The 26,794-nt window shown below is 46.2% G+C and overlaps 1 long non-coding RNA gene across 1 annotated transcript; it reads left to right on the top strand.

Moving 5' to 3' along the window:
- Positions 1–1,705: 1,705 nt before the first annotated feature.
- On the top strand, positions 1,706–12,770 carry LOC108348835 (uncharacterized). Its single transcript, XR_001842172.3, has 3 exons — positions 1,706–1,826; positions 3,285–3,422; positions 4,228–12,770. It is a non-coding gene; the product is annotated as an uncharacterized LOC108348835 (long non-coding RNA).
- Positions 12,771–26,794: the final 14,024 nt, after the last annotated feature.

Here is a 26,794-nt window from a genome sequence, read left to right as displayed (position 1 = left end):
ACACACGCGCGCGCACACACGCGCACACACACACCATTTTCTCACATCTTTATGCATGTTCTTAGTCTTCCTTGCTTAATGCTGCTGATGGGGTGGAGGGAGAAAGACTCCAGAAAACAAGGTCTGCACGGGGTGGGGGGGGGTGGGGGGTTATTTCTTTATTTTCTCAACCACTTTGTTTTAAGGCTCTTCCACTTTACTGTCTCCTTGGGTCATTCACTCAAAGACACAATGCTGGGAGACACATCCTTGCAGATCGAAAAAAAAAATCTCTTCCGGATGTCATTTCTAAAAAAAAATAAAAAAAAGAAAGAAAGAAAGAAAGAGAAAAGAAAAAGAAAATCCCAGTGCTTGCCTGAAATCCAGAAACTTCTGTCCTGTGTCATCTAAACCTTTCAACCCCCATTAATTACACACTCGAGGTTTCAAAAGCTAGCTAGTGAATGAAAATCCCACCCATAGGCTTTTCTCGGGAGGAGCGCCCCAGCACTTGTAAATTGGTGTAAAGCGGGAAGGTTAGGAGACTCCAGAGGAGTGGTAGCCAGGGCCACTGGAGAGCCTTGGGCTCTGCCCCCAAATCTCCTGGGTGAGCAGTTTAGTAAAGGAGAACAGGTCCTAGGGGTGGCGCCTGGAGGCTAGGGCTCCTTAACACTGAAGTAAGTACCTTTCCTCAAATTTCCACTTTCATGGGCAATTGAGCCTCACACGTGAGGAAAATACATGTAGGGGGAAACCGAAGCATGCACGGAGCGTAAACGCCGCTTAAAAAGATGGTCTGGACTCCAAACACACCCAAAAGCCCTCAGGTAAGGACCCAGGCCCTATATTTCCTTTCCCTCCTGCCTGAGCTAATTACACTTTCCTCTTCGGTTAGAGCATGCATCTTCCTCCCTCTCGGGCCTCTTCCTGGTGCAATTAACTGATTAATGAGCATGCGTCCCTCTCCTTTCTCCTCAGCATTCCCAGCCCCGCCCACCACCAGCCGGCAGCCACCGTGCTGTGTTTAATGTGCGCCTTGTTTCATCTGTTTACTCGACAAATGTCTTATTTTGCGCTGCACTGTTTTAAATGCACGTAAATGCACGTGGATGGCGTATATGGCATTTTGTTTCGCCTCTTGGTTTTTTTTCCCACTCCAGATTATGCTTTTGGGGTCCTCTGGCTGTGAGGATGATTAAGAATCACAGGTGGCTGCCCCTGCATAGCTTCTGGCTCTCCTAAAAAAAAAAAAAAAAAAAAAAAAAAAAAAAAAAAAACACCCAGACACCCCCTACACTGTGAGCATCATCCATTTTGCTCCCTGGTGGAAAAGAAAAGATATCTTCCTAAGATAAATCTGAGCATTGGCTATGCAGATGCTTCTGTGCTCCCACCAGGACAGGAGAACACTTGTGCAGACCCAGTGTATTGAGGATCACTCCGTACTCTGTGGTCCTCATTCTTTGTTCTGATACAGAGAACAACAACAACAAAAAGACAGTACAAGAGGAACTTAGAATTTTTGTCTTCACATCTGACAGAAAATCTCCACATAATTATTTCAGGCCGGTTTACACTCTCATGGTACTGTATTCTTTTGTAAATTTCTTTAAAGGATCCAATTTGGGAAAGTAGTCAAAAAAAAAAAATCCCACCGCTAGCTGTGGCACTGTTGACATTGCTGGCTGCTGAGAGAGTGTGTCGTTTCCTTTAATATTGTGACGTTGGTGGGTTGACCACATACCAAGGCAGGCCCCACTTCCCAAAATAGCGAGGCTCAGTGGGGGAGAGGCGAAAAGAAAACAGAAACAATCTCAGTGTGGAGTGGGAAAGGATTCAATCGGGAGGTAAGGAGAGGTGTGGGGAGTTGGGGCAAACAGGTCCACAAGTATGAAAGAGAAAGAAAAACGTTTGAAACAATAAGATCTTAAAAATAAATATAGACACATGAAAAACCTTTTTTTTAAAAAAAATCCAACTTGAATTCTGAACGGTATGGAATTGCATTTGTGGATTAACTTCAAGGTAATGGAAGGCATTTAAAATATCGAGTGATTCTACACAAGACAGGATGTGTTCTGGTGCTTTGTCTCTCTTGATTCCTGGTTTTACTTTTTCTAAAGCCCTTCATTTCACAATCATTTGCAGCCTGGTGAAAAAAGTTTCACCAGCAGAGCCAAAGTGTATAGTGTCTCCCTTGCCCAGTTTCCCCACATGCAGCCCACAGATCAGAAAGGGTGTTTAGGGAGGATGTGCTGTGACCTACTAACCTGCAGGCCAAGCTCACAAGTGTCCCACTTCCACAGTTAAGGCAGATGTCCTGTCCTATGGCTCACTAACCACGGGTCTTCTCCAAGCTCAGCAAGTAACCTGCTCATGGCCCCTTACTGGCCTCAAACATAGCTCAGAATTGCACGAGCATTTGACTGGCATGCTTCCCCCACCCCCACCTCCCCACCAAGCCTCCAACCTTCTGGGACATAGTTTTTTGGGATTTTCTGCCTGTCAGACTCGTTAATCACTGATAGACATAGCCAAAGAAGGAGTTAGTGACCTGCCATTTTGTAGGATGCTCCTTTTTGGGGTTTTCTGATGGCTCCTCAGAGTTGAGGTTGCATTTTGCCCCCAAGAATACTGTACAAGCATGGTCATGAGACAAAATACACTTCTGTATGTATGAAACATGTTCATATATAAAAAAAAATCTACTCAATGTTATTCTGAAATTACAAGTTTACAGCGCATTCTGTGTGTTTATTTGGGAACTGCGGAATGTCTAAGCATGTGTGAGTCTGTGTGCACATGCAGACTGGATTTAAGCACCACACACTCTGAGCTTGGCTAAGATACCACGTGCACAGGTCTCTCCACTGAAACATTGTAGTTTTGGGGCTTTCTGTTGGTTAGTTTGTTTCTTGTTTTTGTTTTTGTTTTTTTTAAATTAGTAAGTCCGTTGCAGCGATATTCTGAATCTATAGGAATATCCCATTTCCCAAGGTTAATCTCCAAGGATGGATTCAGACACTGTAATTGTTCAGTAGCATTTGCAAAATGGAGACTTTGCGTATACATTATTTCTTTCCTGTTTATCTGGGGTTCTACTCTGTGAAAGAGGCAAGCGATCTCCTTGATTGATTTCTTTCTAGTTTTTGAGACAGGGTTTTCTCTGTGTAGCCCTGGCTATCCTGGAACTCTAAGTAGACCAGACTGGCCTTAAACTCAGAGATTTGCCTGTCTCTGCCTTTAATCCCGAGGTGTGTACCACCACACCCAGTCTTGATTGGTTTCTTTATTCAACTTTCAAGGCAGGTGATCAGCACATTGGACATTATCTTGTGGACTAACTGTTCAGATATGGCTGTAGGAAGGGAAGCCCTGAGACAGTCTGCTGTGCCCTGCCCCATTGGAAGCTTTGCTATGCCCTCTGAGCACTTCCTTGTAAGGTAGGACTCTCTCATCCCCCACTTTCTTGCTTGGAAGCTGCCTCTTCTGGAGATCTTCTGACCTGCTTCCTGAGAAACTTATGAAAAAGCTAGTGGGATGAGAAGGCAGTAGAATCAGTTCATTGAGTCATTTCAAATACCTGAGGCTCCAGAGGCAGGGTCTTAGACAGGGGGGAGGATAGAGGGCAGGCAGAAAGGGGAGAAGGGCAATATGGAGGGAGGGAGGAAAGAAAGGAAGAAGGAAACCAAAATTGGGAGCAGAGACACAGACCTATTATTCTTTTTGTTCTCTGTAACTGCTTGCTATTCTTAAATTTCCCATTGGTCATTGCAGGTCTTGAGAAATGATGCCATTTTCCTTTCTTTCTTTCTTTCTTTCTTTCTTTCTTTCTTTCTTCCTTCCTTCCTTCCTCTCTCTCTCTCTCTCTCTCTCTCTCTCTCTCTCTCTTTCTCCGTGTAGCCTGGCTATCCTAGAACCCTCTCTGTAGCCCTGGATGTCCTGGAACCCTTTCTGTAGACCAGGCTGGCCTTGAACTCACAGAGATCCTCCTGCCTCTGCCTCCCAAGTGCTGGGAATAAAGGTGTGGGCCCCCAGCACACAGCAAGAAGCGTGCTATCCTTTTCATACACTGTCTCATATTTAACATCAAACGTAAAGCCTCTGACTTGTTTTAATACATATGTAACTTCTTTTAACATATAAGATCAGATCAAATGCCAGGAATAAGCTTGCTTGGCTCCACTTCTGTTTTCACCCGTTTTTTCCCCTCCCCTCCCTTCCCCTCCCCTCTCCTTCCCTTATCAGTTCGGCCAGAGTTAATGTTAAAGCAAAAGCACACAGACATGAAAACAGACATGATTTCTTCCAAACCCAAAGAGAATGAATGCATCAGAAGGTGTCTACAGGTATTTGCTTTAGACTTTTGGCTTGAGATCTTTGCTAAATTGAGGATATTTCCTTTGTTGGTCTAGGATGCTGGGAGACTTAAAATAATTTAGTCATAAACGTTTGTGTTTGTCGTCTACTGTTGACTTTGGACAATCATATAAATTGCACGTTACGTTATTATCTACTACTCTTTCATTATTATTACTGCAGCAATGAAGATCAATTCTTGGCCTTGTATATACTAAGGAAACTACCTCTGAACTCTGCCTCCAGCTTAACCTTTTAATTCATCAATGAATGGGAGAAAAACATGGCTTCTTTTCCTGTGTTTGCTTACCTTTGCAGTCCTCATCAGACACAACTATTGTCAACTATAACCATATATATATAATATATATATATTATATATATATTCTAGTATATATATTTTTTTTCAAGTCTAGGTTTCCTTGTGTAGCCCTGGCTGTCCTAGAACTCACTTCCTGGCTACAATATTGTATTTTATGCATGTGTGTGGGTCCAAGGGTGTATATTTCCATATGTCTGTAGGAAGTCAAGAAAAGGAGTTGAATTCCCTGGGAGTGGAGTTATAAGCAGTTGTGAGCTGTCTGATGTGGATGTTGGGAAGCAAATTTGGGCCCTCTGGAAGATGTAAGGAGTGTTCTTAGCCACTGAGCCATCTCTCCAGCCTCCGTTGCATTGTTCTTTCATACCCACTTATTTTGAAATATAGTGTTATTACTTACAATGCTGAGGACTGAAACCAGTGTGTGTGTGTGTGCGTGTGTGTGTGTGTGTGTGTGTGTGTGTGTTGGCACCCTCTTGCTAAGCTGCACTCAGCCCTTTCATTGTCTTGACTAATACTATATATAAGTTACTGGAAACTCTGCTCTCTCTTTTTTTTTTAAGATTTATTTATTTATTATCTATAAGTACACTGTAGCTGTCTTCAGACACACCAGAAGAGGGCATCAGATCTCATTACAGATGGTTGTGAGCCACCATGTGGTTGCTGGGATTTGAACTCAGGACCTTTGGAAGAGCAGGCAGTGCTCTTAACCACTGAGCCATCTCTCCAGCCCCCTCTGCTCTCTTTTTAATACTGCCTTTGTCTGATTTTAAAATCATAAACAATTTTTTTCAAAATGAAAATTATGTATTTTATGTGTGTGTATAGTGTGTGTATGTGTGTGCATGTGTATATGTATATAGTGTGTGTGTGTGTATGTGTGTGCATGGCTGTACTAAATCATGCAGTGGGATTGAACTCATGGCTTTGTGTATGTTAGGCAAGCATTTACTACTAAGTAGGTAACATTCCCAGCCATGTGGTCACATAGGTTTGAAGAGAGAATAAATATAATTCAAGGGGTTAATAAAGTAATCTCTTTCAAGAAATAGTGCTGAGACAAGTGAATATCCACATGGAAAGGAATGGAATTTGACCCTACGCCACATTATACAAAAAATTAACTCAAAGCAGGAAATGGCCCTAAAAGTAAGCATTGAAAACCATATAACTCTTCAAAGAAAAAAGAGAAATATATCTTTGTGGCTTTGGGTTAAGCAAGAGCTTCTTGGCTAGGGCACCACAGTCGTAAGTGATCAAAGACTGATAAATTGGACTTGGTCAAAATTTAAAACTTCTGCTGGGTGTGGCGGCGCTCACTATAACCCCAGCACTTGGGAAGGGGAAGCAGGAGGGCCGGGGGCTTAAAGGCAGTCATAGCTATACACGGGGAGAGGTCAGCTGGAGCCACATGAGCTCTGTGTCAAAATAAATAAACGGGGGCTGGAGAGATGGATTCGGGGCTACAGCATTCTCTGCTCTTCCACGGCACCTGGATTGGATTCCCAGCACCCACATCAAGACTCCCTACCACCTGTGACTCTAGTTCTGGGGTTGGGGTCTGATCCCCTCTTCTGTCTTCCATGGGCACCAGGTATACAGACACACATGCAGGCAAATCACCATATGTATTAAGTAAATAGAATAATAAATAAATAGCTGGACACATGCATCAATGGGGCTGAAGGAGTGGCTTAACAGTTAAGGGCGTGAATGTGATGCTCTTCCAGAGGACTTGAGTTTGGTCCCCACGACAGGCAGCTCACCGAGAGTAACTGCAGCTGTAGGGAATCCAATGCCCTCTTCTGGCCTATGATACCTAGAACATATACATATACATATGCACATACATGCATACACACATGCATACATACATGCATACATAGACACATAAGTAAAGATAAAATAATTCCTTAAAATTATTTAGCTAATCAATTAAAGGAAACCGTTTGCACTTCAAATGAGACTATCCTGAAACGTGATGGCCAAAAGTTTGGGCAAATGTATTATTAATAAACCGTACATTTCTAGGAAACTCTACAACTCGGTAGTCCAATGACAACCCAATAAGAAACGCACAAAGGGTCGGAGGAGGCATTTTCCCCAATGGCCACCAGACATACACAGAAGCTGTGATTAACTTATGAGAAGTACAAATACAAACCACAATAACACGCCACCCCGCACCTCCCGGGATGGCTGGGATGGAACGAGGGTGCAGAGAACTTCAAGACGCCATGTACACAAATTGTGTGAGCCAAGACGATGAAGTCACTTGGCAGTGTCTAAAAAGGTGGATATGGGGTTACCTCATGACTCAGAGCCCGGACACGCCTGGAACACACTGTGGAACCGAGGCCGACCTGGACGTCAAAATCCTCCTGCCTCTGCGTCTGGAGTGCTCGAATTATATTCATTGTACTCATAGGAGTACAATCAAGGAAATTAAAACCCACCTTCACACACAGACGTGTACACTACCATTCAGAGCACCATTGCGTGTAGCAGCCCAAGGGAGGAATTGCTCAGATAACGCCCAGCGGAAGAGAAAGCAAAACACGGCACGCCCACCTGCTGAAACATCACTGGGCGTTATGAGAAGGAATGGGTTACTCACAAGAGCCACAACATGGATGAGATTTGATAGTGAAGCCTGGGCTGCTGGGGCTAGAAGTATCAGGACGAGGTTGGGAAGGGATCTGGAAAGTGCCTGCCTCGGGTTTTTGAGGTAGTGAAAACGTTCTAAAAGCTGACTACGGTAATTATGGCACAACTCTGAGAATACTAAAGCGGTTGGAACGGGGATACACTCCGATGGGTGAACTTTATGGTATGAGAATTTATGTCCCATAAACCCTGTAGGAAATGGAGCTTGGAGTCTACCCCTCACATCAGCAGGTAGGTTACAGAGCTGGACCAGAGGTGGAGAGCATTCTTCTTGGTCAGCGCTTTTACCAGATGATCTTTCTTCCCAGCCATGGCCATTTCTATTTTTGCTGTAGTGGGGGGAAGAGGGCCTAATCTGAGCCAGGCTCCAAGTTTATCCTAGGCCTATGTGTGCAACAGCTTCGCATGCACATCCTAGGCAATGTGTGCTCTCTCCAGGTGAGAGTCCTGTTTGCCACATTGCACCTGTCCTTTGGGTCTTTGGTATCAGTACTTGGCTTTGATTTCTTGCTTGGCCCATCTTGGAATGGATGGGACAACGTCCCCAACTACCACGGATGGCCCCGTATCACCTATGGGCGGGTCTGTACTCCTTAGAGCATCATCTTTTGCCTCTTAAAATATCCTCGGACTTCAGGTCTTTCATCTCAGATTTGTAAGAGCACCACACCAGGCCTCCTTATTCTGTATCTGAGTGTTAATTAATTAATTAATTTTTTAAAAAGATTTATTTATTCTATATAAGTACACGTTGCTGTCTTTAGACACACCAGAAGAGGGCATCAGATCCCATTACAGATGGTTGTGAGCCACCATGTGGGTGCTGGGAATTGAACTCAGGACCTCTGGAAGAGCAGTCAGAACTCTTAACCTCTGAGCCATCTCTCCAGCCCGAGTGTTAATTTATAATCCTTGTGTTTTCAGCACTCCAATGTTTTTGGCTTTGAGAGTGTTTGCTCTGTGCTTGACTGTAGGTAGAGTTTCCTGCATTCAGCCCATAGGTGGATCTATTTGGCCTTGTGGTCAGTTCTATCCAAACCTTCTGATTCGTTCATATTTGCTGAGCCGGCCTTCCTTTCTGTGGTTTGCTCCCGCCTTCTGCTGCACAGGTCACGCTTTCTTTGGCTGGACTGGAAGTAATGCGGTTGGCTTTCCAGTTGGTTCTTTTTTTTTTTTTTTTTTTTTTTTGTCTTTTTTTTCGGGGCTGGGGACCGAACCCAGGGCCTTGCGGTTGCTAGGCAAGCGCCCTACCGCTGAGCCAAACCCCCAACCCCTCCAGTTGGTTCTTTTGTCTTAGGACATATTCTCCTGGGTATGTATGTCCTGATTGTCCGTAAGCGTATGAGGGTGGTGCTCTGTCCTGAGACCATCAGCTCCTTACCGTTCCTCCATCCTCTCTGATGATATCCATGCTCATCAGAGTTGAAATTCTAGATTGTTTTTCCTAAATGGTCAATGTCAGCAAAATGCTTAGCCCCCGTACTTTACTGACCTGTATAGGAAGTTTCTGGGGACCTTTTTCTTACTTTTAGGACGTTTAGCCCCAAAGTATATTTGGGATTAGTTGACAAGTCTGAGATAGCTGTGAGAGTGCTTGCCTTATGTCTTTGATTTTGCTCACTTGAGCGTTCTCCCTTTGCCCCCCTCCCCAATCTCTCTCTCAATTTATTTTTTCAAAAGTTAAGGGCATTTGTCTGGAAATAGGACCCTAGGCGCGGGTACATTTCCTCTCGTTGTTTAAGAGTCCTGCGCTGCTATCATGTGTCCAGAGGTCATGTTTCCACACGAGAGGGCAGCCTGACCCTTTCTCTCCTGTGGCGAGTCACCCTTCATCCTGAAGGCCTTATAGCATTTCCTATGTATGGGGTAAGCTGGATTTCACTGCCATCCGTGCGCTTTCCTAGCCTTCCTTCCTCCCTGTTTTTATTTTGATTTTCAAGTCTCCCAACCTTTCCTCTTTTGAGGAGGGGGCAATAATTCTCCACTTTCTCCCCTTGCCAATCCTGCTCACCCTCTCCTTCTACGACCTCTGTGCCCAGATTCTGGCACCCCTGATCTCATTTCTTTCTCTCTCTCTCTTTTCCTCCTCGCCCATTGTCTTCTGGGAAAACCCCTCAACCTAATCTTGCAGCTCAATCACCTTTGGCTGTTCCTTCTGTTTGTGTCGGATGCTTATTGTTTCAACTGTTTAAGAACACTGTGGCTACAATTCGAACTGCAACAATATTACAAAATGTGTCAAAAGAATACATGCCTAGATGTAGATAAGTAGATTTCTCAATGTTAAATTAATTCGACATTTTAAAAGCATGGGGGTCAGAAATTCAGAAAAACAAGATGTCATGAAATATAAGTGTGTGTGTGTGTGTGTGTGTGTGTGTGTGTGTGTGTGTAATACACAAACCTCGAACACCATGTATTTTAGACACATCTCCAGTCCTTTCCAAAGCCATCTTCTCAGTGACAAAGACTTTTCTGGAAGCCTTTGGAATAGTGATGGTGGATTGTTACTGTGGTTCAGGCACCTCGGGAAGCTCCAGGGGTTGGGGGTGACTTCCCAGCAGATGGTCAAACCCTCCCTTGGTGCTGGCAGAAATGAGAGTGACAAGGGTGTCACCGAGCTTGAGCACAAGAATTGGGGAATAAGTGGACAGGCCAGGACGTGAGGCTTCAGACAAGGGCTTGCAGCTCAAATGTTCGTCAGACAGTGCAGGGGGGAAGGAAAATGAGCACACATCAGAGAAAGACTCCGGGTAAACAGGGCAACTTTTCCTCATTACGTAACCGTTGTAGAATTAAAGCATGAGAAACCAGACTCTGGGTGATGCATGGCAAGTATAATGACATTCAGCAGACCCTGGCTGTGCTCAGGGCACAGCTCTTACTTTTCACAGCCATTTGTTTGCTGCTTCTTCCCCCAGTGCTGTTACCACCACGTGGAGCCGCTGATCTGTTAGAGAACTGAACGTGTGAAAATTCCGAGACTTTCTTTCCCAGGGTTTCCTGGGTAACTCTGAGGACTGAGAGGAATGGGTGAAGTTACCTGCTTCCCTCCATCTTGAAGGCAGTTCCACTGGCACAGAAGAGCAGGTGTCCTTCCCTTGGGACAGTCCGGGCCTGTTCCCTTTGTCTCCATTTTCTGTTTATGGCTGTGTATGTGTAAGAGCCCAGGAGTACATAGCATGATCAGGTACACCAATCTTCACCCAACCCCTCTGCATTGGCGAGAGAGCTTCCATAGTTTGAAGAAAGGATCCTGCCAGGCCACAGTGGGCATGGCAGAACTCCAGGGAGCCAGTGCTGACAGCTGGAAGGACCCTCCTTTTGTTGACTGGGATCACCAGTCTTTATACTCTTATACCGAGCCCACCTGACAACACTACTATTGTTTTTCTCTATAATGGATGGCCACATAGAAGTAATTCGTTTAGAAGCTGAACTATTTTAGGGAGGATCCCTCACAAAAAAAGTTTTTCAACAAGTCTTAGACAATGTGAGTTTATAGGTAGACAGAGGCCATGGAAAAGAGTTTGGGAATAGCAGAAAAAACCAGAAAAAAAAATGTGACATTTTCTTCAAAGTCATGGAATTTCTAAGCCTGGGTATAGATCGCATCTGTGTGATACGAGGTGAATCATTTGACTCCTTCAGACTCAAGTTCCCCCGTTTGCAACATGACAGTGACTTCTATGGCTGGGTGTGACCGGGGAAGACCCACACAGCCTTCAATTGTGCCTGGAGGCAGACACTGCTCATGAAACAGCTTGGGTGAGGTAAGAAAGTCCCCAGCTTTTCTCCCTCCGTGGTCCTCACTCCAGAGTGACCGAGGTGTTAGTCTGTTGGTGCCTGTGTTTACCGTTTGTAACTTTCTCTTCAGTCAGACCTGAAGAGAAGCAACTTGGAGAAGGAAGGATTTACTCTGGCTCACGCTTTGTTAGATTCGATGCAACAGGATGGGAGTAGTTCCTGGCTGTGGCTTGGGAATGCCACAGGAATGCCACAGAAAGTCAGGAGGGCTGCTCACATCTTGGCTGTGAACAGAAAAGAGGGACACGGAAGAAAACAAGGTCAGGCTGTGAGCCTCAAGGCCCACCTCCCAGTAATCCACTTCCTCCAGCATGACTTAATCACCTCCCAGTTACAACTTCCCCAGTACAGCGCCACCATCTGGGGACCAAGAGTTCAAACATATGAGTGGGGATGGGGGTGGATTTCACATCCAAACAATAACGTGACTGCTGTCCTCATTGTAAATGTAAAAACGATGCTGTCGGATTATTTCACAAATATTAGAACAACTTGATGTTGATACCCGATTTGAAAGAAGAGTGCCGGACTGAACCATTGCGGTTATTCAGCTGATTGGTTAAACTTCTGTTATCTGGGCTTTTGCAAGCCTCCACTTCCACAACTGTGAAGTGGACATTTTTCACCTTCACGCCCAGATAGATTCCTGTGGGGGGAGAGACTGAGATCATTTATGGGCAGGTTTCTCAGTCTGCCTTTCAAAGCTGTTGGGCATCAGGCCCCCACTGGCCTTTCCAGAGCTAGCCAAGTACTTTCCCAATTTTCGAGTGGTTTAAAACGTAACAAGCCAAAGAAATGTTAGCTGGAATGATAGGTCAATTTAACTGACCTCAGATGGTTGCAGAAACAATTCGCTGATTCATTGAATCTGCCGAGCACAGGACTTTTAGTATTTTTCTGTTAAAGGAGATCCCTTTACTATTTTATCGTTTAACTGGAGAATATCTGTTTATAGACAGCTTGTTTGTTCCGAATTGTCCCTTTGTCTCCCCCTCGCTCTGCAGGCTGCTTTTTTAGGGGAAGTGCCCGTGTGCAGGCACCATTTCTTAAGTGTTTTTGGAGGTTTTTTTTTTTTTTTTGACTTGAGGGTATTTATGGACAGGGACTCAGGTTTCAGGGGGGAGGGGTGAAAGGAGAAGAGCTTCGGCCAATTAGAAGGCGCTCTGGCTTAGCTCATTTGCATCTCACAGCCCACTCTGCAGCGGCGCAGCGACTCCCGGAGAATTGTCGTTAGGGCGACGTCGCAGCTTAGCTATGGTTTCCCCGCTGCCAGGGTCCTGCCAGGGTCGTTCGATGATCGATGTTTCTGGAGTGCATGAGGCGCTCAGGCCCGCAGAGCTGTCTGGCGATGGTAAAGTCGCGCCCATCATGTGATCACACCTGAAAAAGACAGAATGGCAATGAGCCTTTTGCTCCCTGGTATCATTGCGCTCAAAAACACTGATTGATAGCTTGCTATTTCTCTTTGGTGCAGTGTGACATCAGGGCCTACAACAGGGCAAGCACATATGAAAAGGCTTTTAATACAAAAGCCCATCCCCCCTTTTTTGCTTTTTTTTTTTTTTTGGTTCTAAAATTGGGAAGTGTGTAACTAGGGCCAAAACTCAAACCAAAACAAAAAGGTATTAAATAAACCTTGAATTAACTGTACTCCTGTATTCATTCTCCCTACATTTTCTGTAAAGACTTTCTTGAGTTCTAATATTTCATGTTTCCAGTTTCGCGATGCTCTCTGGTCACCTCCAGATGTGGCCTATAGGCCCACAATTGAAAATAGATCTTATGTGAGGATCTGCATCAAAGCCTGTAATGAAGGCCAGAAAAGAGTCAGGAACCTTTCTAAACACCCTCTAGGCTGGGGCACTGTGGGGTTCCAGGAGTAATTCTAGAGGGGGGTGGGGTGGGGGGCAGGAGTGGGGATTAAACTTCCAAAATGCAATGTTAATATTTGTTTGCATGAAGCCATTTAAGGAGAAAATAAAAACGGAAAGGAAAGCTCAGATACAAATGTGATTTGTGCCAGACACACCCAGGCCAGAGGTGGGAGGAGTGTACATTTAGCAACAGAGGGGAAGGAGAGGCAAGAAAGGAGACAGCAGACTCCCAACACATTGCCTTCTAGGATGTTTTTCTCTGAAGGCCTTCAACCTTTCTCATCTGCAAAGCTCTCTGCAGTACTGTCTTCCCAGGAGATCCAGCACTGTCCCCATTTGCTTCAGACATGGAAGTGAGCCATACTTCAGCGTTTGCGGCAAAGAAGTGAATAGGAAAATCGAAGAAGCATTAAGGTCTACATCACGCTTAGAGATTCCCCCCCCCCTTAAAAATCTGTTGGAATAAACTATTATACAGTTTTATATTGAATTTTGGCTCATAGATAATGACAAAAGCCACACAGAGAGACCGAGAAGCTGGGCTTCCGCAGTCTCGCTCCAAATTCGTCCTCCTTCATCCTGTCCCCTAGAGTGAGGTACAAAGCGGAGGGTAACTAAGTGGCTGCCAGACATCTGGGGTTTTCCACAGCCCTGGCACGACAGGGTTGCCAGGTTGGCTGACGGTAAGGCCATGGCACAGAGGAAGCTACCAGTAAAAATTAGAGCGAGACACATATCTGGAAGACTTTTAATTTTTATCCGACACTAAAACTGGCTGAGAGCCATGCCTGGTTGGTCTGTCAAGAACGTCAAGTAGGAAGACTCTAGTGCAAAGTTCCTTTGCAATGTCTGAGCATGGAAAACGCCACGTGTACAGGATTGATGTAGTCTGCCGCCATCGGTGTGTGTGTTCCAGTCCTCATCTCTGGGTGGTGTGTTAGGACAAGCCATGAGGACTAGTTGTGAGTAGGGGCGATGATGTGTGGCACTCACTAGTAAGCTTTAGAGGTTTTCCTCCCAGGCTCCTCAGCGCGGTTGGAGTCCCCGCCCCAGGAACCGAAGCACCTATCCTCTGCAGGTTCTGGAAATGGGTCTTCCTTGTGTTCAAACTCTCTAGGCAGAGTGCCTGAGAAGACTCCAGAATCTTCCCTTCTTTTTTCATGTTGGTCTAAGATGGAGAGAGAGAGAGAGAGAGAGAGAGAGAGAGAGAGAGAGAGAGAGAGAGAGAGAGAGAGAGAGAGAGAGAGAGAGAGACTGCGTGCGCGCACACATATGCGTATATGTTTACTATACACAGTAATATGCGAGTAGGAGCTCAAGCAGAAACCCCATTGGCTGAACCTGAAGTGAAGACCAAGGAGGAGTACTTTTGATTGGCTCGTTTCTGGGTTCCTGATCAGCAGCCCTTCTTAAACAGCTTGAGCCACCTCTCTAGAAACAGTACCACCCGCAGTTGGCTGTGCCCCTCTTGTATCAGTTAGCCATCTAGAAAATGTCTCAACCATCATCAGTCTCTTGAGAGGCTGCTGAAGGTCAATCCCGGGCACGCAGGAAACAATAAACCTCTTGCTTTTGCATGGCAGAAAAAGAAAAAAAGGAAATGTCTCACAGACGTATCAATAGCCCAACCCAGTGGTTGCAGTGCCCCATTTGAGAGGCCCTTCCCTGTGTGTCGTGTTTCTAACGGAAGCTAACTACGACATATGATAGAATTTAGTGTTCACAGATGAGAGAAAGCACACGATACCTGTCATCTCTGGATCATTTGACTTAGTATGATGATCTCTAGTTCTATCCGTTTTCCTCTGAAGAACGCAGTTCGTTTTCGTTTGAAGAAAGTTCCTCCATGTCTCTATACCATACTCTCTCTCTGCCTCGTGGATGGACCCCAGGTTGATCCCACATCCTAACTTTTGTGAAGAGCGCTGTAATGTAAGAGCATGCTGACTTAGAACCTGAGTCACATGGCCATTCTAGGTTATAGTTAACGGAGGAAATGCCAGATTTCCACCGTGAGTGGCTGGGTGAATTTACATTCTCACTGGCAGTGCAGAAGGCTCTGCACACGTGCTCAAAGGAGTTCTTGTTTTTGTTTGTTTGCTTTTTTTGTTATTGATTTATGTTGCTTTTCATTTGATTTTTTTTTTCATGTGCATTGGGGTTTCGTCTGCATGTATGTCTGTGTGAGAGTGTAGGATCTCCTAGAACACAGTTGTAAGCTGCCCTGTGGGTGCTGGGAATTGAACCTAGGTCCTTTCGAAGAGCAGCCAGTGCTCTTAACTGTTGGGCCATCTCTCCAGCCCCATACATTTCTTAAGGTCAACCATTCTGATTGGGGCGAGGTGGACTCCGAGGGAGGTTTATGTTCCCATTTCCTTGGTAGCTAAAAATGTTGAACACATTTGTGATTTGTTTTTGACTGTTTTTACTTTGTCTTTTGTGAACTTTTTGTTCATTAGCTTTCTTATCAATTAGGTCCTGTCAAGGGTGGAGTTTTGGTTTGTTTGCTTGGTTGGTTTTGATTTTTTTTGTTTGTTTGTTTGGTTTTGAGTTTTTTACATAGATTTTAAGATACAAAAAGACATTGTTCTTTTGTCCGATGTATAGACAGATTTTCTTCCATTCCATGTTTCCTTGCAACCTATGAATTATTTCTTATGCTGTGCATAAGCATTTATCTCTGCAAAACCCTGGCTATCAAATACTGGTGTTGTTTGCTGAGCTAACAGAATGAATCCCTTGCAGCTCCTCCTGGCCTGTGCCCGTGTCTTCAAGTGTTTACCTGATTTATTCCTTTAATACCTTGAGAGTTTCTGGCCTTGCATTAGTGCATTTGATCATTTTAAATTGATTTCCACAGGGTTAGAGCTGAAGATCTAGCTTCATTCTTCTACCTGTGGATATCTAGTTTGGTGAGCAGAAGTTATTGAAAAACTTCCCCCTCCCTCATTTCCCCCATTAGGGTTTGACATCTTTGTCACAAATCAAAAGTGGCCATGGCTATGGGGGATTGTGGCAATGAGGGACTGTTTCCAGGTCCTCCACTCTACCCCACTTGTCTGTTTCTGTGTCAGGGTCATCCTGTTTGGGACACTAAGGGTTTATGGTACAATTTGAGGTCGGGTGCTGTCAGACTTCTGGTGTTGTCTTTGCTCCAGATTGCTTGTGCTATAGGGAGCCTCTCACTCTTTTGTACAAATGTTAGGCTTGGTTTTGAGCTCCCACAGAGAATGCCATGAAGTTTTAATGGTGACGGCACGGAATCTGTGGTTGTTTTGGTTTCTGTAACCGTTTTCATATTTGACCCTGCCAACCTGTGTGTGTGTGTGTGTGTGTGTGTGTGTGTGTGTGTGTCTGTGTGTGTATGTATTTCTATCTTCTGTCTGTATTTTTTCTATCTTCTGTTTCAACTTCTTTCTTCGGTGTTTTACATTTTTCATTGTGGAAGTCTTTCCCTTCCTTGGTTCAAGGCCTGTTTTTGTTTTTGTTTTTTTCATAATTTATTTGTAAGCATGTCTCTGATTGGTGCTTGTGATATATACTGGTTTTTCATGCTGACTTTATAGATAAGTGAGTTTTCTATTTGGGCTACATTCAATCAACATTAGCTTTCGCATATGTGTTTTTTTTTTCATCTGTTTGTTATGGTTTCTCTCCATACGCAGGCTGGCTCAGAATGTGCTATGCACCCTAGGTTGGTCTAGAACTCTCGATCCTCCAGCCTCAGCCCCAAGTGCAGCGATTACAGTGAAATGTCAGTTCACCTAGCCGTGTGGCTTCCTAGCCTGCCTTTTCCAGGAGGTGCTTGGTTTCACTCTCCTGTCCAGAATGCTGAAGGTGGTGGGCTTAGGAGTTTCTGTTCTGTTTTCACTTTTGTTACTGTGATAAAGTTACCTTGACACAAAAGCAACTTAGGGGAGAAAGGATTCTAGCGAGTCCTAGAACTGACGCCACAGTGACTGGAGCCTGAATCCTCTAGTCACCTCACATGACAGTCCAGTGCAGAAACGACTGCATATTTACTTACTGTCTCGTACTCAGCTTGATTTCTCTGCTCTGATGCAGTTCCAGATCTGCACCCTAGGGAATGAGGCTGCCCACACTGGGCTGGGTCTTTCTATATCAGTAAACTTAATTAAGACAATCACCCACAGCGTGCCAAGGCTAACCCAAAGGAAACAAGCCCTCATTAAGATGCACGATTGAGGGGCTGGGGATTTAGCTCAGTGGTAGAGCGCTTACCTAGGAAGCACAAGGCCCTGGGTTCGGTCCCCAGCTCCGAAAAAAAGAACCAAAAAAAAAAAAAAAAAAAAAAAGATGCACGATTGAAGGCTGCATCAAGTTGACATATGGAGCTAACAATCTCAATCTACTCCTTGTGAGCTCAATGTGCGTACCAACACATCCCTTTAAAAGCAAAAAATCGGGGTCGGGGATTTAGCTCAGCGGTAGAGCGCTTGCCTAGCATGCGCAAGGCCCTGGGTTCGGTCCCCAGCTTCGAAAAAGAGAAAAAAAAAAAAAAAAGAAAGAAAGCAAAAAGTCACTTTTCCCCACCAAATATCACCACCAAAAGCAACTTAAGGAAGAAAGTAATTTAGGTTTACACTTCCAGAGTGCTAGAGTCTGCGAGTGTGGAACAAGCTTGGGCAGGAGCAGACCACTGACTGCTTACATTCTTGTCAATGTTCAGGAAACTGAGAATGGCTATCACCCTCAAAGCCCTCCTGGGTGAGCATCTCCAAAAGTACAGCTCCTGAAGGTTCCACAGCCTCTCCAAACAGAGCCACTAATCAGAGACTAACTGTTCAAATACATGAGTTGGGGGGGGGGGCGCATTTGTTACTCAAACCATCACAGCCCCCAAAGTCTCTTGGTCATCTCATAATGTAAAATATTGACATGTTAAATGTTTCTCAAATCTTTAAAGACACTAACAGTCCCCTCAACATGATTCCTGTAAAACAAAAAAACAAGTTACGCGTTGGTTTGTTGTGGGGTCCCTTGTCTGCTCTGCCACAGGGCTTGGCTACTGGAGAGGCTGGACGCGGGAAGTTGACCGTGCTTAACCCATGCCATCTCCTGGTGGATGTAGGGTTGTAGGGGAGCCACACAGGACAACGCTGTAGGGGTGGGGAAGCACAGTCTGAGGCAGGGGACTCAGCTGAGCTGGCTCAGGGGTCCTCAGGCCTGCGAGGAGGCCGGGGCCATCAGGTTCTCAGGCTCTTGGTCATCCAGGCACCGCTGGAAGCCTCAGAAGAGCTGAGAACGGAGTGGAGGCCCCGGCGGCTAGATCTAGCTTGGATCCGAGGGGGAAGATAGGGAGCTTCGGCGGGTCCCCCGGGTGAGAGTCTTTGGCTTGACAACTTGAGGCTCGAGTTTGACCTGGTGGTGGCCTCCACTGGGAGCGTAGAGAAGCCTTCTATAGGAGATTAGATGGGGGCTCTGTAGGTGAAGGGCTTCTCTATGGCTCCCCACGGTGGATCCCGATGAAAAGGGACAATCCACAGTTTTAAGATATTTATTGTCATGGCGGAAAGTAGATGAGTAAAACCGTACGTAGGCTTGAGATTAAATACCTTTTGCAGGGAGGAGTGTCTGGGAAGGAAGTTTCATAGGCTAAGCCTCCAGGCCTTTAGGTACCTCATTATAATGGAGATCTGTCTTGAGCCTACTTGACCTACGGTCAGTCCTCTACCTGTGCAGGTGCTTAGGGCGTTACCCTTATGTGACTGAGGTCACACATCTATGGAGGCCTGTGGCTAAGTGACCAGGGGCTGGTTCCCCAGGAGTCAAGCAAAAGGCCTACCGTCCCTTCAGGGTCACCGGGGTTTCTAGCCTGTACTCAACCAGGAACCAGGCTGCCTTTCACAGTCCCACAGGTGCAAATTCCAGCATATGATAACACGGAAGAAGACTTCTCATCCCCAAAGGGGAGAACGGGGCACCAAAGGAACAATCACTGACCTTTTAAACCTGACGGCTAGCGCCTCTGCCAGTGTACACTGAGGACCCCTCCGCGTGAAGTAGCAGGGGAAATGGTGGACCTATCGGGACCCCAGCCTCTCCCGGGCCTACTCCACCAAGCTTCTGTGGAGCTGTAAGCGGCACCCTGCTCTGTAGCTGCGGCCAAAACAGCTCAGGAGTATCTCTCATACCTACTTGCACAGCTCTTTTCCCGCAGCAGACCACCCTCTGCCCGGCCCCTCCCTCTTCCTGGCTCTGTCCTCAGCTTGGCTCCACCCTCTGCCTGGATTCCTTTTGGCTTCTTCTTCTTCTTCTTCTTCTTCTTCTTCTTCTTCTTCTTCTTCTTCTTCTTCTTCTTCTTCTTCTTCTTCTTCTTCTTCTTCTTCTTCTTCTTCTTCTTCTTCTTCTTCTTCTTCTTCTTCTTCTTCTTCTTCTTTTTTTCTTTTTTTTCGGAGCTGGGGACCGAACTCAGGGCCTTGCGCATGCTAGGCAAGCGCTCTACCGCTGAGCTAAATCCCCAACCCCTCCTTTTGGCTTCTAATGTAGGAACCGCATGTGGCTGAGTAGTTCCCTGCGTCCCCACTGCCGGGGACTCATGGATAGGCAGGGCATGAAAGAAAAGTGCTCAGAAGATTTGGCCTACGACCCCAGTCTTCATGTGCTTAAAATGAGACCTTTATTTTGTCCACAGTGGGAGGACAGCCTTCCACATGACATTCTAAACTGTGCCCATGTAGTACTGAACACATGGAGGTGGAACGAACACATGGAGGTAAACGGAAAGGTTGTTTTGGGTCTATGTCGAAGGTCTAGCCGGTGCCCTACCCTGACTGACACAGCAAGCAGGGGCAGCAGGCAAGGGGCCAAGCTGGACATCTCAGCCTGAACACTAGCAAAAAAAAAACCAAACCAAAACAAAAAAAAAGAAAAAAACCTCTCCCCACCAGGCTCTGCAGACAGCGGGCCTGCATAGCTGTGAAGGGTTGCCAGTCCCAACCACGGACTGTGCAGGGGGCTTGTGTGGCACAGGGCCACAGGAGCTCAGAGCCGCCTTCTATGGGCTCGTGGTCCATACTTCTGTTTAGACCGAAAGCCGGTGCTGAGTAAAACCGCCCACACCTCAGCTTCAAGCCGTCGCAAAGCAATTTCCAGCTTCATGTTTACACGCTGAAAGGTTTAGTCTCTCGCCTCCTCTCTGAAAATATCCAACAATTAGAGATCAATGGAAGACAGTTCTCCACTCGTTTTATCTTTCATTTAGCGTCGAGTGCCTCTTCCGCGGACACGATGAGGCATCCGATTCTGTGTCTACAATGCACGGCACGTCCTGGTGTCTCACTCACTTGATTATCTGGCCATTCCTACTTGTTAATGAGCTGCTGGGGTGAGGATTTCCACCCTCTGAAAAGGAAGTGCACTTTTAGGAAGCTTCCGAGGACAGACGTATACCAGAGCATACAGGACTGTACCCTTCAAAGAATCCACCCTTCAAAGGCAGGCCACTTGCAAAGCTCTCACGAGAAAACAAACTTGGCTCCTGATAAGGTAGTAGCCTTGGGCATCACCTTAGCCTTGGGCAGGAGCTTAGGACATTGGGTCACTCTCTCTGTATCCTGCCTCTCCACCCTAACCTCTTGCATTCCTCAACTCCGGTGCTTCCTCTCCACGCAGGCCCTCCTACAGTGGCCCTCCCTTTCTCTACAGCTACTTCCTTCCCTCTTCCTGCTTCCGGTGTGCACCTTCCCTCCTTTTTTTATGTGTACCTCAGAAAAAGGACCAAATCAGGACAGCAAAGATTCTGCCTGTTGAGCATCTGCCAAAGCAGCCCTGACATTAGGTTTTGCGTTCTTACCACCCCTCTGCCCTGAGTGCCAGACAATGGGAAGTGGCCGTGAGGAAGCGGTGCATGGCCCTGAGGAAGTGGTGCGACTCTGCCTACAGGGAGCCTCCCGTGACTGATCGTCTATCATCTGTGTTTTCTTGTCTACCCTTTTACCGTGGAGTCCCATTTGTGCATCTGGTGTCTGTTGAGGTTGAAAGCATATCCTCTGGAGTTCGTGGGACGACCACTTGATTTTCAATTAGACAATGTTGGGAGGTGGGGCTTTCTTGATTAGTTCATGGTCAAGGACAGACAACACCCGAGAATGGACTACTGCTGTTATCTTGAAAGTGGGCTTGCTTTAAAGTAATGGTCCTCAACCTGTGGACCTTGACCCTCTGGCAAATCTCTATCTCCAAAAAATATTTACATTACAATTCAAAACAGTAGCAGCGGGGTTGGGGATTTAGCTCAGTGGTAGAGTGCTTGCCTAGCAAGCTCAAGGCCCTGGGTTTGGTCCTCAGCTCCGGGGGGAAAAAAAAAGTGAATCAAAACAATGTCAGCATTACACTCTGACGCACCGTTGGAAATAATTCTATGGTTGGGGTCACTATAACATGAAGAACGGTATTAAAGGCCACAGTGTTGGGAATGTTGAGAACCTCTGGTTTAAAGACACATTGGTGCCTTCTTGCTCTTGGGATGATATAGGAAATGGGTCCTCACCAAATCCAAGGGCTTTAGTTTTAGAGTTCCTTAGGCTCTAGAACTTTGAACAAATAAACTTCTTTCCTTTAAAAATTATCCAGATGGTGCCACCGTGTTACAGTGGCACAAAAAATAAAACAAAACAAACAAACAAAAACCCTACCAAGTAGTTGTTACCAATGGAAACTCAAGGTAGCAAAACTAAAGCTTCACAAGCCTTTCTTGAATGGAGATGAAGTCAGATGAAGTGACACTGTATCGAAGGCACTCCACAGAAGCTACTGTGTTTCTGTGACTTTCGAAGGGCAATGGATATGCAGTCTTCTCACCTCAGCCACACTGAGTGTAGATCTACTTTCCTCCCTCCTTCTCTCCCCCTCCCTCTCCCGCTTCCCTCCCTCCCTCCCTCTGTACGAGTGTGAGTGTGAGTGTGTGTGTGTGACTGTGAGTGTGTGTTTGAGTGTGAGTGTGTGTGTGAGTGTGTGTGTGACTGTGAGTGTGTGTTTGAGTGTGAGTGTGTGTGTGTGTGTGAGTGTGAGTGTGAGTGTGTGTGTGTGTGTGTGTTCCCGCATTCGCATGTGTGTTCATTCTTGACTCTGCTACTGTACTTCCTCAACTTTGAGCAGGAACCAGCCTCCCTGAACCTCCTCCTGCAGCCAGGTTGCCTGTGCAGTGTTCCCTGCAGTATTAGCAACCATGCTTTCTTTAGTGACACAACCAGGGACTTCCATGTCAGCTTCCAGAGGGATTTTAGATTCCTGTTAAGATAAAAGGAATTACAGAGGGTCCCTGTGAACATGTTCTTTTTTATATTAAAAACCTGCACAGCCCATTAAACAATAATAACTGCAGTTTGTTCTCTAGAGACCAATCTTGTCTTTGCCAATAACTGGCCTATTGGCTGATCCAGTAAGTTCTGTCCTAGCCTTCAACTTTCTCTTTGCTCAAAGAAGGGAGCTGGAGTAGAGATCTTGGGGGTGATGATACAAACGTTCCATCTAGAGCAGAGGTTCTCAACTTCCTAATGCTGAGACCCTTAATACATTTTCTCATACTGTGGTGACCCCAACCATTAAATCATTTTGCTGTTACTCCATAATTGCAGTTTTATTATGATTCTAATGTAATTCTAATTCTAATGTAAATATCTGATATGTAGGTTATCTGATATGTAACCCCATGAAAGGGTTGTTTAACCCCTAAAAGGGGTCTTGACCCAGAAAGTTGAGAACAACTGATCTGGAGTTATAGCCAGTAGTCAGTATATGCAGGATAGGAGACCGGATTTGGTTCCAATCCCCTCCTCTAGCTTCCCATTTGTCAAAAGGAGCAAGCTGCTTAATTTCTCAAGAATGCCAGTGTGATGGTTTTTTGCTTGGCCCAGGGAGTGGCACTATTTGAGCTGTGGCCTTGTTGGAGTGGGTGTTGCCTTGTTGGAGTAGTTGGGTCACTGTGGGTGTGGGCTTTAAGACCCTAGCTGCCTGGATGTCAGTATTCTGCTAGCAGCTTTCAGGTGAAGATGTAGAACTCTCAGTTCCTCCTGCACCATGCCTGCCTGGATGCTGCCATGTTCCTGCCTTGATGATAGTGGATTGAACCTCTGAATGTGTAAGCCAGCCCCGATTAAATTTTGTTCTTATAAGAGTTGCCTTGGTCATGGCATGGTCTCTTAACAGCAGTAAAAACCCTAACTAAGACAGCCAGTGTCTGCTTTCTGTGGGGATAACTGTGTATAATAACAGCCAAATGTAGATTCTGTCTAGTGATAGGTTAGGGACACTGGCTCCCTCTGGGTCCCCACAGCACGGCTGTTGGAGGCTGGAGATGACAGTAGCCCACAGGTACCCGCTAACTCCAAATTCAGTCCTTCGAGCAGCCAAGCTCATGCTGGAAGATCTGAAGTATCACCTGAGGTGTTCTTGATGCCTTTCTACCCCTCGGATGATCCCCAGAGCACGTTCACTTCTTTGCCTCAGGTCTTCTGAAACGGTGACTCTGCGATGCTGGATCTACCTCCCAGCTGCAGTTTGAGTAAGCCTTGCCCTTCCAGAAACTCACACAGAATTCTGTTGGCCACTGTGGTGCTTTGGTGTGGTAAAAAGGTAGAGAGGGTCGATGAGGGTTGGAGGGGGTGGAGAGGGATAGTGTGGGGTTTTAAGGGGTGGCCTTGATCTTGTGGCAATTCTCCTGCCTCTGCCTCCTGAGTGCTGGGGTTATGGGCATGCAAAGCCATGCCAGTAGACTATTAAGCTTTGTACAAAATATGCTTGCTACCTGGTGATAAGATCTGTCCTCCAGGAAGGGAAGTCACACAAGTTAGAGCATGTCACTCCAGGACCAGGGGGGTCTCTTCTGGGGTCACTCAGCCATGGGGCTATATCCCTATGGCAGGCTGTGTTCCTCAGCAATTTAGTTGGCTTCTGGTCCTTCTCTCCCATTCTGAGGCATCTATTGTACTGCACTGCACCTCCATTGGTATTTGAAGTCTTCACTTAAGCTAATGAATATATTTCAGTGTTTTTTCTTTCTTTTTTTAAATTGGATATTTTATTTACATTTCAAATGTTATCCCCTTTGCCAGTTTCCCATCCATAAACCCCCTATCCCATCCCCACTCCCCCTTCTTCTATGAGGGTGCTCCCCCACCCACCCACCCCTTCCCACCTCTCCACCCTGACATTCCAGTACACTGGGGGGTCCAGCCTTGGCAGGACTAAGGGCTTCTCCTCCCATTGGTGCCCAACAAGGCCATCGTCTGCTACAGATGCAACTGGAGCCATGGGTCTGTCCATGTGTACTCTTTGGATGGTGGTTTAGTACCTGGGAGCTCTGGTTGGTTGGTATTGTTGTTCTTATGGGGTTGCAAACCCCTTCAGCTCCTTCAATCCTTTCTCTAACTCCTCCAATGGGGACCCCATTCTCAGTTCAATGATTGACTGCTAGCATCCTCCTCTGTATTTGTCACGCTCTGGCAGAGCCTCTCAGGAGACAGCTATATCAGGCTCCTGTCAGCATGCACTTCATGGCATCAGCAATATTGTCTGGGTTTGGTGGCTGTATGTGTATGGGCTGGATCTCCAGGTAGGGCAGGCTCTGAATGGCCATTCCTTCAGTCTCTGCTCCAAACTTTTTCTCTGTATTTCCTCCTGTGAATATTTTTGTTCCCCCTTCTAGGAAGGACTGAAGCATCTGCACTTTGGTCTTCTTTCTTCTTGAGCTTCATGTGGTCTGTGGATAATATCTTGGGTAATTTGAGCTTTTGGGCTAATATCCACTTTTCAGTGAGTGCATACCATTTGTGTTTTTCTGTGATTGGGTTACCTCACTCAGGATGATATTTTCTAGTTTCATCCATTTGCCTATGAATTTCATGAAGTCATCGTTTTTGATAGCTGAGTAGTATCCCATTGTGTAGATGTACCACATTTTCTGTATCCCTTCCTCTGTTGAAGGGCATCTGGGTTCTTTCCAGCTTCTGGCTATTATAAAGAAGGCTGCTAGGAACATAGTGGAGCATGTGTCCTTGTTATATGTTGGAGCATCTTTTGGGTGTATGCCCAAGAGAGGTATATCTGGGTCCTGAGGTATTACTATGTCCAACTCTCTGAGGAACCTCCAGACTGATTTCCAGAGTGGTTTTACCAGCTTGCAATCCCACCAACAATGGAGGAGTGTTCCTCTTCCTCCACATCCTAGACAGCATCTGCTGTCACCTGAGTTTTATTTCAGTGTTTTTATTGGTAACAAATTTTGCTAACCAGCCAGCTCTAATCAGCCTTGCTGCTGTAATTCCCAGGGGACCCAAAGAACGAGGCCTGAACTCCCCGCAGTCCCTAGAGTGCAGAAAAACAGAGCCTCAGCGCTCATTTGCTGCCACAAGGGCTGCACCTAGGGTAGCTCCTTCTGTCACGATTAGGACAAAGGCAAACATTTCTAGCAGGGTGGCCGGCCACTGATAGCAAAGGCACGGAGGTTGTGCTCAAGAAGAACCTAGAGTCTTGCAAAATACCCAAAACACAGCCCTTACCAGCTTCAGGGGCAGTCAGACCTGCTACTTCACACGAGGGCCCTCTACGTCTCTAAAACCACCGTGTCTATTCACAGTGTGACTAATGCCCTTTTGCCAGCAGAAACCGGGGCACTGCTCATCCTTTTCTGGGGTACCCTGACATCAAAGGTCACCTTCCAGTCAGAGGAACAAAACACACGTCGAGCCTCGTCATCGAAACTGCACCTGGGAAGCAGAGAGGAGGGGCCCACTCCCAGCGCTGGGAGGAAGCACTGTCCTCCCACCCAAGACTCCTTCTACTCTCTGATCCCCATTTCTCTGTCCTCCAAGGGTGACTGCAATGCTTCTCCTTATACCCCTTGGGGACACTGGGAGGAACGGGACAGAAATGACGGTGGCCCCTGTGGACTTTACCACCCACGAAGATGCTCACATCAGCAGAAACAGACACACCCACTTCCATCTGTCAATCATCGTGCGTGCACGTACGCAGCGCGTCTCCGCGCGTGCACATGTGCAAGTGTCAGAGTGTCAGCCAATTCTTTCCTTCTTCTGTGGGTTTCAGGGATCAAACTCGGGTTGTCAGCCTTGCGAGGTACGCGTTTTTACCGGTTGAGCTCTCGCAGCAGCCTGACTGCTCTAAAGTCCAAACTACGAAGCTTGAGAAACGGATGCTTGCGTATTGTGCTGTACAGATTTTATTAATTAGTGATTGATGGGGGGGGGAGCGACCCATTGTGGGTGGGGGCATCCCAGGCTGGTGTCTTGGATTCTATAGGAAGGCAGGATGAACAGGCTTTGGGGAGCAAATCAATTAGCAGCACTCCTCCGCGACCTCTGCTACAGCTCCTGCCTCTCGGTTGAGTTCCTGTCCCGCTTTCCTTCAGTGATGAACAGTGATGTGGAAGTGTAAGCCAAATAAACCCTTTCCTCCCCAACTTGCCTTTTGGTCATGGTGTTTTGCCATAGCAATGGCAACTCTAAGACATGTATGCATTTTATTTTAAAATTATTTATTATGATTGTATGTATGCGCGTGCATGATGTCAGGATAGCCTGGTGCTATGGTGCCTGTAAAGTCAGGGGACTAGTTTGTGGAGTTGGTTCTTGAAAAGAAACATATCAGCATGGGCTATCCCAAGACCAAGTTCTCAGCAAACTGATTAGAGGGCAGGGAATAAGAGACAAAGACAGAGGGATGAGGAAGAAGGGGAAGGAACGAGGGGATGGGGTATTTGTCCTGGTGGAGAACAGGACAACAGACTGCCTCTGGATAAAGACAA

Source organism: Rattus norvegicus, chromosome 18 (genome assembly GCF_036323735.1).
Source record: "Rattus norvegicus strain BN/NHsdMcwi chromosome 18, GRCr8, whole genome shotgun sequence".
In the NCBI taxonomy this organism is placed as follows: domain Eukaryota; kingdom Metazoa; phylum Chordata; class Mammalia; order Rodentia; family Muridae; genus Rattus; species Rattus norvegicus.
Note: the sequence above shows the minus strand (reverse complement) of the source record. Positions and strands in the feature narration are given on the sequence as shown.